Below are 8,640 nucleotides of genomic sequence, written 5' to 3'. Positions count from 1 at the left end.
CTGCCGCCGACTTCATGCTCACCCCCAAACGGAGCACCGTGTCAACAATCGCAAAATCACCTCCAATGCGAAACATTCGAAATTCCAAGGCAGAAGCCACAGTCAAAAAGCTGAACGTAGAGAAAACCATAGCCAACATTTCATTATCCCCATCAACGGACGACTCCACACAAGATCTGAGACGCAAGAACACTACCATCATCGACCTTCTCGATACCTCCGAGGACAGTCCCCCACAAGCCGCATTAAGCATTAACCCTAACTGCACTACATTCGGACAGGACATAGTCATATTATCCTCAGACTCACAAGACTCATTCCACACCGCCTCCGTCAACTCTGCCCCCACTCGAAACGCACAGCACTCCGAGCCCATGGACTGGACCCCTGACGCACTAGATCTCGAACGGGACACAAACACCCAAAACGCCACAACCAATGATACTAACGAGAACACCAATAAAGGACTGCAGTCCTAGCTTCTCCAAGAGGGGGGAATGTGGTGAGCCACCTACTCACACTGTAACCAAGACCTACAAGTATTAATATAAACTCGTATAAAGACTCCTTATGTTACTATATTATACTGTTCGTAGTTGTAAATATGTTGCACGCTTTGTTAGTTCATTTACTGGTTGTACCAGTCATCATTCGTACGCTCCAAACGGAGCGCAAGTGAGAAGCGCACACGGTGTCAAGAGAGATCTTAAAGCAAAGTGAAGAAAGAATTAATTCTTATCGCGCTAGCCTTTTACAGCCTTAAGCCTAGCAATACATTAATCTGCACAAAGAGCTTTTGTGCACACAACAACAATAATAATAATAATAATAATAATAATAATAATAGTAATAATAATAATAATAATAATAATAATAATAATAATAATAATAATAATAATAATAATAATAATAATAATAATAATAATAATAATAATAATAATAATAATAATAATAATAATAATAATAATAATAATAATAATAATAATAATAATAATAATAATAATAATAATAATAATAATATTAATAATAATAATAATAATAATAATAATAATAATAGTAATAATAATAATAAAAATAATAATAATAATAATAATAATAATAATAATAATAATAATACTAATAATAATAATAATAATAATAATAATAATAATAATAATAATAATAATAACAATAATAATTATATCGGATCTATCATACCGTATGAAATGTATGTTGCGCCCTCCTCGGATTTCAAATATCATGGTATCATGCGCCCTCCACCGATTGCGAGAAAACTATTTTTCTAACGCGGTTTTTGGGCACAGATACGAAAACTATGTTCCTTTTTGTCGGGAGAAAAAAAAATTGAGGACAATCTGAGATAAAAAATTTGCATTAATTATTATTATCAAAAAAAAATTATTTAGGGCGCATCATACAAAAAACTGTTTTTTTGTGCCGTTTTCCAATTTTTCAATGGTTTCATGCATATAAGAACAAATAATATGGCTGCGAATGGTTAACCAAAGTGAATAGTTTGACTGTTGTGTTGCGTATGTTGGTTATTACAGCAAAGGTAATTACAAGTTATAAATTGCAGTTGATTTTATTGCGCTTTTCTAATCATTCTTTGTTCTCGGTAAGTCCTATTGGATTTTTTAAAGGCTTCGATTATTACAGTTTATGGAATTATGTAGTATTGGCAATTGTTCCTTACTTTGGTTAAATTTTTTGAATATTTTCAGTTCAAAAATGAGTGACTTTGATTCTGATTTTGACAACATTATTTCAAGCATGTCCCAAGAAGAAGCTGCTCTTTTTGAGAAATTGGATAATCCGGTTAGTGTAGCGGAAATAGATTCTAGCTTTCCAAGCTGTGTAGAGATCACAAAGGAACGCAACATGCGCAGTTCAACTACGAATATTGCGGATAATCATGTTGAGAAGTACCTCGACGAAGATCCAGAAAATTTGTTTGTACAGTTTGTCTCTGACGTGAAAAACTACGGATTATTTGCAAAAACATCATTCCAAAAAGGAGATTTTGTTGTTTTCTATCGAGGAACTAGACTGACAAGGGAGCAGTATTTTGAGAAAATAAATGAGAAAGAAATTGCCAATGAATACATCTTCACAGATGACAAAAATGATCTGTACATTGACGCAACTGATGTTGCTCTGGAAACAACTGGGATAGCTCGATATGCAAATGATGATCATAGGAAACCAAACATGAAGGCAAAAAAGTACATTGCGGTCGATGGATCGAAACATGTTCAGTTTAGAGCGCTCAGAAATATCTCAGAAGATGAAGAACTGGTATATGATTATGGAGCAAAGAATTTGCCTTGGAGGAAAACGGTCGTGGGAAACGTTTGTTTGGTTCCCGATTCAGAAGGAAACGAAGCTTCCAAAGAAGTTGTGACAACGTTTGGTTCGACAACCTGTGAAGAAAATAAAAACGAATCCGAATTTTCACAAGAGTTTCAGTATCTGAAAATTCGCGATAGTGATGACGAGGACGCTCTCTCTGATCTTGACAAACAGCATAGAGGGAGATCCACGAACAAACGAAAAAATTTTAGACGATCAAGTTGTCGCCTCAAGACGAACGGAAAAGAGGAGTGTGTAATTTGTATGAAGCGGGTAAAAAAAATTTGGAAGCACCTAAAGGAGGTGCACAATTTAGAAAATGGATGTCGCAGTTTCCTGAACAGCTATTACCGAACCCGTAATGCCAAATCTGCGGTTTACGAGTGCAGTAGCTGCCTATTGAGAGTGGCCAATCATAGGTTACACACGAAAAAATTTCACGATTGCAAAGATAAACTAACAAAAATAAAAGAACCAAACTCTGTCAAATTTTTTCCAGCTATTGTGCAGAAAGATATCTGCACATCCAACTCGAAAGCTACAAAGGCGGCTCTAGATGCTATTCGCGAATACAAGGAGGACAAAACCGCTGACCTGAAGAATAATCAAAGCAGGCTCAATCAGCTGACAAATCGAAACATTTTGTCCTTGATTACCAAACTAGCTGGTTTCACTCATTCCTTTGCAAAACCCGACGGATTCAGAAAATTTCTGAACCATCAGTTACGAGAGTGTAGGCAATTGTATGCTTCGGTTATAACTCATGCTAGCTCAATATTGAATTTCATTAAATGGCTTGGTAAAAACAAGAAAAATTTTCGTATTAATCTGGAAGACTGGCACTTTGTTCTTAAGGAGTGGCGCGATAGTACCAGAAACGAGCGAAAACGAGAAGCAAAAACCAGAAAGATGAATCGATTCGAAAAAGTTCCTGAATTGAACGAAATAACGAAGATATTGAAGTCCTTTGAACAAACGTTGAGAGACCATCATGAGACATTGCCCTACAATGAGCAGTTAGCAATGACGTTGTTCGTAATAAACGCAGCAACAAACAACAGACCGGGGCCTTATCTGAACATGACGCGAGAAGAATTTGAAAAAGGTTTGTTTCGGGAGGTTGTTGTTGGTGTGCGTCACAAAACAAGTTACAAGTTCGACGTTGGTGTAAAAATCAAGGAGAAACATGAAGCATTTGTTTCAAACTTGCACGAAAAGTTTTTCAGCGGGTGTGGCCAACTTCCTCAATTGTGCTTTCCTAATAAGAGCGGTCATGTATATACCACTTTTTCGTCTGATTTGACAAAACTATGTCGTAAAAAATTTGGAACTGAATGCGACATCAATATAACAGTTGTGAGAAAAGCACTCGAAACCTTTTTCAATAGAAATCCAAATTTTCTTGGATCTGAGCTCCAAGAAATTCACATTGAGCAATCTGGACACGACGGGGATACAGCAAAACGACAGTACGTTGTGCCCAATAAAGTAGAGCAGTACGAAAAACTTCTAAAAAAGTACGAGTCTGTTTTGTATGGTGAGGCGGAATGTAACTCTGTTGAACATAATTGCTTCGAAAGTGTGGCAGCGGAAGGTGAAGTGGTAAAAGACGATGTTGAAGAAACAGGAACTGCAATTGCTCCAGGGCCCGAGGAAGCGGCCAATGAAGACGAAGGAGGAGTTGATTGTACAAGAAGCACTCGCAGCTCTCAGCGGAAAAGGCAACAAATTTCTGCTCGCTTCCAGAAGAATCATGAGCTTGATGAAGTTGAGACTGAAACTGAGATAGTTCCTTTTGATGAAAATGGTGAAGCTTTGGATGGGGAAGGTGATAACATTGATAGTGACGACAGCGAAACGGTAGAACGTGAATGTAACTCAGATGATAGTCTTTTGTCTGAAACAGCCCCAAAGAAGGTTCGAACTAATAAGTCGGCAATTATTACTCGAACTAATTCAAGATATGCACAAAAAGCTTTTCGTCGTGCACTTCAAACTTATCGTCAGGCCAGAACTCCTTGGAGCGAACCTGAAAAATTTTTGATTGATGAATTTCTGGACATCAAGGAGTTGCCAACCAAAACCGCCGTGAAAGATAAATCACGTGAGCTCACCCTAAAAAAGAAGATCAAGTTCACAGAAAGCCAAATCGAGCGATGCTACCAGAAGATAAACCATGCATTCAACAAATTTTACATTCAGAAGAAGTGAGATTGAACTCATTGAAAAGTTATTGGAAACCTTTACAAACTGAGAAAAACCTATTTTTCGTTGATATGATGAACCATTTCTAAATGTATTGCTTAGTACTGTTGCCTGCATTCAAAGAGAGAAGCAGGCGCTTTTGCTGGTTTCATTTAAAACAACCTGCTGCACTCAATGAGCGAGGTAGTAGTTGTAATTTTGAAAAAACTTGAAAACGTTTCTGCTGAATATTTAGGACACTGCAGACTTGAAAGAATACCAATAGTCCTTCCTACTATGCGCTTAGGACTCTGAAGACTATACTTAATGAGTAAGATAGTCATTTTATTTGCTTTTGTAGTTTTGTGTTTTGTATATTGTGATGCTTAGTAACTATTGTATAAGAAGCCCTGAATAATTTATTATTAATAATTGAGTTGTATGATGGTACCCAATATTCAATAATAATAATAATAAAAATTTCGTGGAATCTGTTTTTAATCTGCAGTGAGTTGTTGTAAATTTATTTTTGCGACTTCCAAGTGTTTCACGATTCTTGTTTTTGCAGCGTGAGTCTGATGTATAGGAAGCCCCCAATAATTTATTTTTAATAATTGGACTGTATGATAGGACCCCATTTTTAATAAAAACCAGGATTTAAAAAACGTTTAATTTAGATTTTTGTGCAATTATGTGTTTATTCCTTGTTTTTGTCCTCAGTCGGAACGTTAGCCGGCATAAAAACGTGGTCAGAAAATTTTGTATAAATGGGCCCTAATAATTATTTTTTAGTAATTGCCTGGTATGAGGCGCCCTCATTATTAAAAATAATTATCTGTTTTTTGCTTTTTTTCTTTCATTTGAAACGTTGAATGCGCGCTCAATGTGGTCCAGTTTAACATGGTAAAATGAGAATTACCAAAATCACCTTGGAGAAGGAGGAAATTTTTTTTGTGTATAGTGCGCCCTCAATAATTTATATTTTAGCCGACTGAAATTTAGGTCAATTATTAATATGTTCCAATAGCACTAGAAGTTTGAAACTAAGCATGGACGCTTTTTTTGTATTCTGTTTTTGATTGCTAATTCGAATAATAAACCTTACTTGGTAAAAAAAAAGAATACCAAAAATTTTTTGTATGATAGGTCCTCAATAATTCAATGTGTATGATAAGTCCCCAATAATTAATTTTGGTGTGTATGATAAGTCCCCATAATTATAATAATAATAATAATAATAATAATAATAATAATAATAATAATAATAATAATAATAATAATAATAATAATAATAATAATAATAATAATAATAATAATAATAATAATAATAATAATAATAATAATAATAATAATAATAATAATAATAATAATAATAATAATAATAATAATAATAATAATAATAATAATAATAATAATAATAATAATAATAATAATAATAATAATAATAATAATAATAATAATAATAATAATAATAATAATAATAATAATAATAATAATAATTATAATAATAATAATAATAATAATAATAATAATAATAATAATAATAATAATAATAATAATAATAATAATAATAATAATAATAATAATAATAATAATAATAATAATAATAATAATAATAATAATAATAATAATAATAATAATAATAATAATAATAATAATAATAATAATAATAATAATAATAATAATAATAATAATAATAATAATAATAATAATAATAATAATAATAATAATAATAAAGAAACACGATCTAAAATTCCCATCGAAAAGGCACTTTTATCTATAGATAAGTATCATAATTTCTAGCTACTTTTCTGTTTCTTGTATCGAGATGTTGATTTTTTTATCGCAACGCTTTTGCGAGCAATGAAAAACGAAATGATTTTTTTTATGCTTTTTAAGGTCACCATTTTAAATAAACGGTTACGCTTCCTAAACATTGGATATGTTTATTTTCAAACCATGTCAATTAAATGTATGAAAAAAAAAAGATTTCGCTTTAATATTCCTGTTAGTTTGTTAATTGTATACATTAGCGTCTGAATTTCACAAAAACGATGTAAATGTATAATTTTTCAATCCACTGAAAATCTTAGCGAAAACAAACAGGGCAGCTTTTTAAATGTCGTTTTTTTTCTGTTTTAGTGGTAACTACTTGAGCAACAATCCGCTTCTATCAGTAAACCAAAAATTTTTTGTTAAGTGGCTGCGTGAGAAATGGAGACCGATTGTACTAACTAATTGTATTATGAACCCTTTGTTACAATATCTTGATATTTGTTGGGAAATAGAAGATTTTTTAAGCATTTTATTATCATCTCTTCGAGTCATTTCCTGTATATCCCGGTTATGTTTTGGGCAAAAATTTTGCTTGTCTGTTTCAACTTTTCGAGTGATTTTTAGACGCTTATTTTTTTTTTTTGTTTTTCGTGATCTGCATTTCTCTCTTATTTACAAGTGTCAGCAGCTAAACTCAATTGGCGACAGTTTATTTCTATTATTTCTAAAATTGAAATGAAAAGTGCACAAAAAGCGGTGTAACTTTTTTTCACGTAAAGTTTTTTTAGTGGTTATATATATATATATATATATATATATATATATATATATATAACAAGCTAATGACGTCTTTTGAATCCCCACATTTAACTTAGTGACGTCCTCCCCCTCCTCTCCCCACGAGACAGAAGCAGGCTGCTATAGATTCGAGCTCCCATTAGTCGTTCGAGAGCATTTTTTTGACGTTAGTCCGTTAGTCGTTTATGTTTGTATCTCGTTGATTTACTGCTTAACGCATACATAAAGAAATTTTAGTAATATCTTCTTGGATGTTAAAGTCGTTTTTCGTTAAAAATTATTATTAAGAATCTATTTTTCATTTTATTTCTAATTTTTTTTAATAGCCGCCCTCATCTTCTCAGCCGGCTATTATTGCGCTCGTATTTTTACGACTCGAAGAGGAGTATTGGAGAAGTCCTTTTTTTAAATCAATTTTATTGGAGTGATTTTTGAAGCGGGAAATGAAACGCGTGAAAAAATTTGGAGTGATTTTGGGGCTGAACAAAAGTTGAGAGCGGAGCGAAAAGAGAGTGGTTTTTGTTCATACCGCTGTCTTTGAGAGAGCGAGAAATTGATGTGTGAAAAAATTTTTCTATAAGCGAGCGAAATTTTTTGTTCACGTGCGGCTTTTAAAAGCAGTTTTTTTTGCAACTTTTGATGGTTATGAGGTTTGATTATGATATTGTATTAATTTTAGGCTTGTTTTGATAGAATTGAAGGTTTCAAGTAGTTAATTCTGAGTTTAATGGTAATTTGGAGGTATTTGATCAGTTTTGCTGATTTTTAGACGAAATTTAATGATTTTTTGTCTGTTTTATTGTATTAATGCTTTAAGTGGGATTTGAATGGAAGCTTCTTACTTAGGGAATTTTCAGGTAACAATTGACTAAAGTTTTATTAGTCTAGATCATTCTTTTCTTCCGAAAATTGACAGAAAAATTGAGAAATTTTAAAACCATCTTTCTTATTTTTTGAAGGTTTTCTTTTTTTTTTAATCTTAGACAAGTTTCTTAGCCTTATATGACTTGCCAATTGTTTTGCGAGTTTTTCATTGCACTAATTTCAAAGGAACTTTATTCGGCTTTAGATTTCCTTGTACTATAAAAAACTCAAGTTAAAAAAACTTAAGTTTTTATAGTTTTTTAGTTTTTTTGTTCAATATGTTTTTGAATGCTGTTTCTATTCTTCCTTAATTTTTTTATGGCATTTATGGAGGGTTCACAATAGTTGTTCAGTTGTTTAGTCATAAGGATGGGCAGTTTTCTCCTTCGAGTCGTTTCCGGAATTCTTCGGGCTATGTTTTTTTTTACTTCGTCAAACTCTTTTTCGCTTTACCATTTTGCCGCTTTTTCGACATTTTGCGTGAAATCTTTTTGACTTCTCTAGGCTGGTTTCTCTCTTCTCTCATTCTGCTAAAAGTGAATTTGAACATCAGTTGCTAAGCAAAGCAATTCAAAATGAACAGAGTCGGTATAAAAAATTGAAGTCAGAAATAGAAACGGGATAAACCCATAAAGCCCAATTTTAGATGCCCGCTATTTGAACGTC

At 32.6% G+C, this 8,640-nt stretch overlaps 1 protein-coding gene across 1 annotated transcript in view; it reads left to right on the top strand.

Annotated features, from left to right (window-relative positions):
- The window catches only part of LOC142347977 (lipoxygenase homology domain-containing protein 1-like), a 322,517-nt gene that overhangs the window by 309,085 nt on the left and 4,792 nt on the right, over positions 1-8,640 (top strand). The window lies entirely within an intron of this gene.

The sequence above is a fragment of the Convolutriloba macropyga genome, chromosome 10 (assembly GCF_964194025.1).
Source record: "Convolutriloba macropyga chromosome 10, txConMacr16.3, whole genome shotgun sequence".
In the NCBI taxonomy this organism is placed as follows: Eukaryota; Metazoa; Xenacoelomorpha; order Acoela; family Convolutidae; genus Convolutriloba; species Convolutriloba macropyga.
Note: the sequence above shows the minus strand (reverse complement) of the source record. Positions and strands in the feature narration are given on the sequence as shown.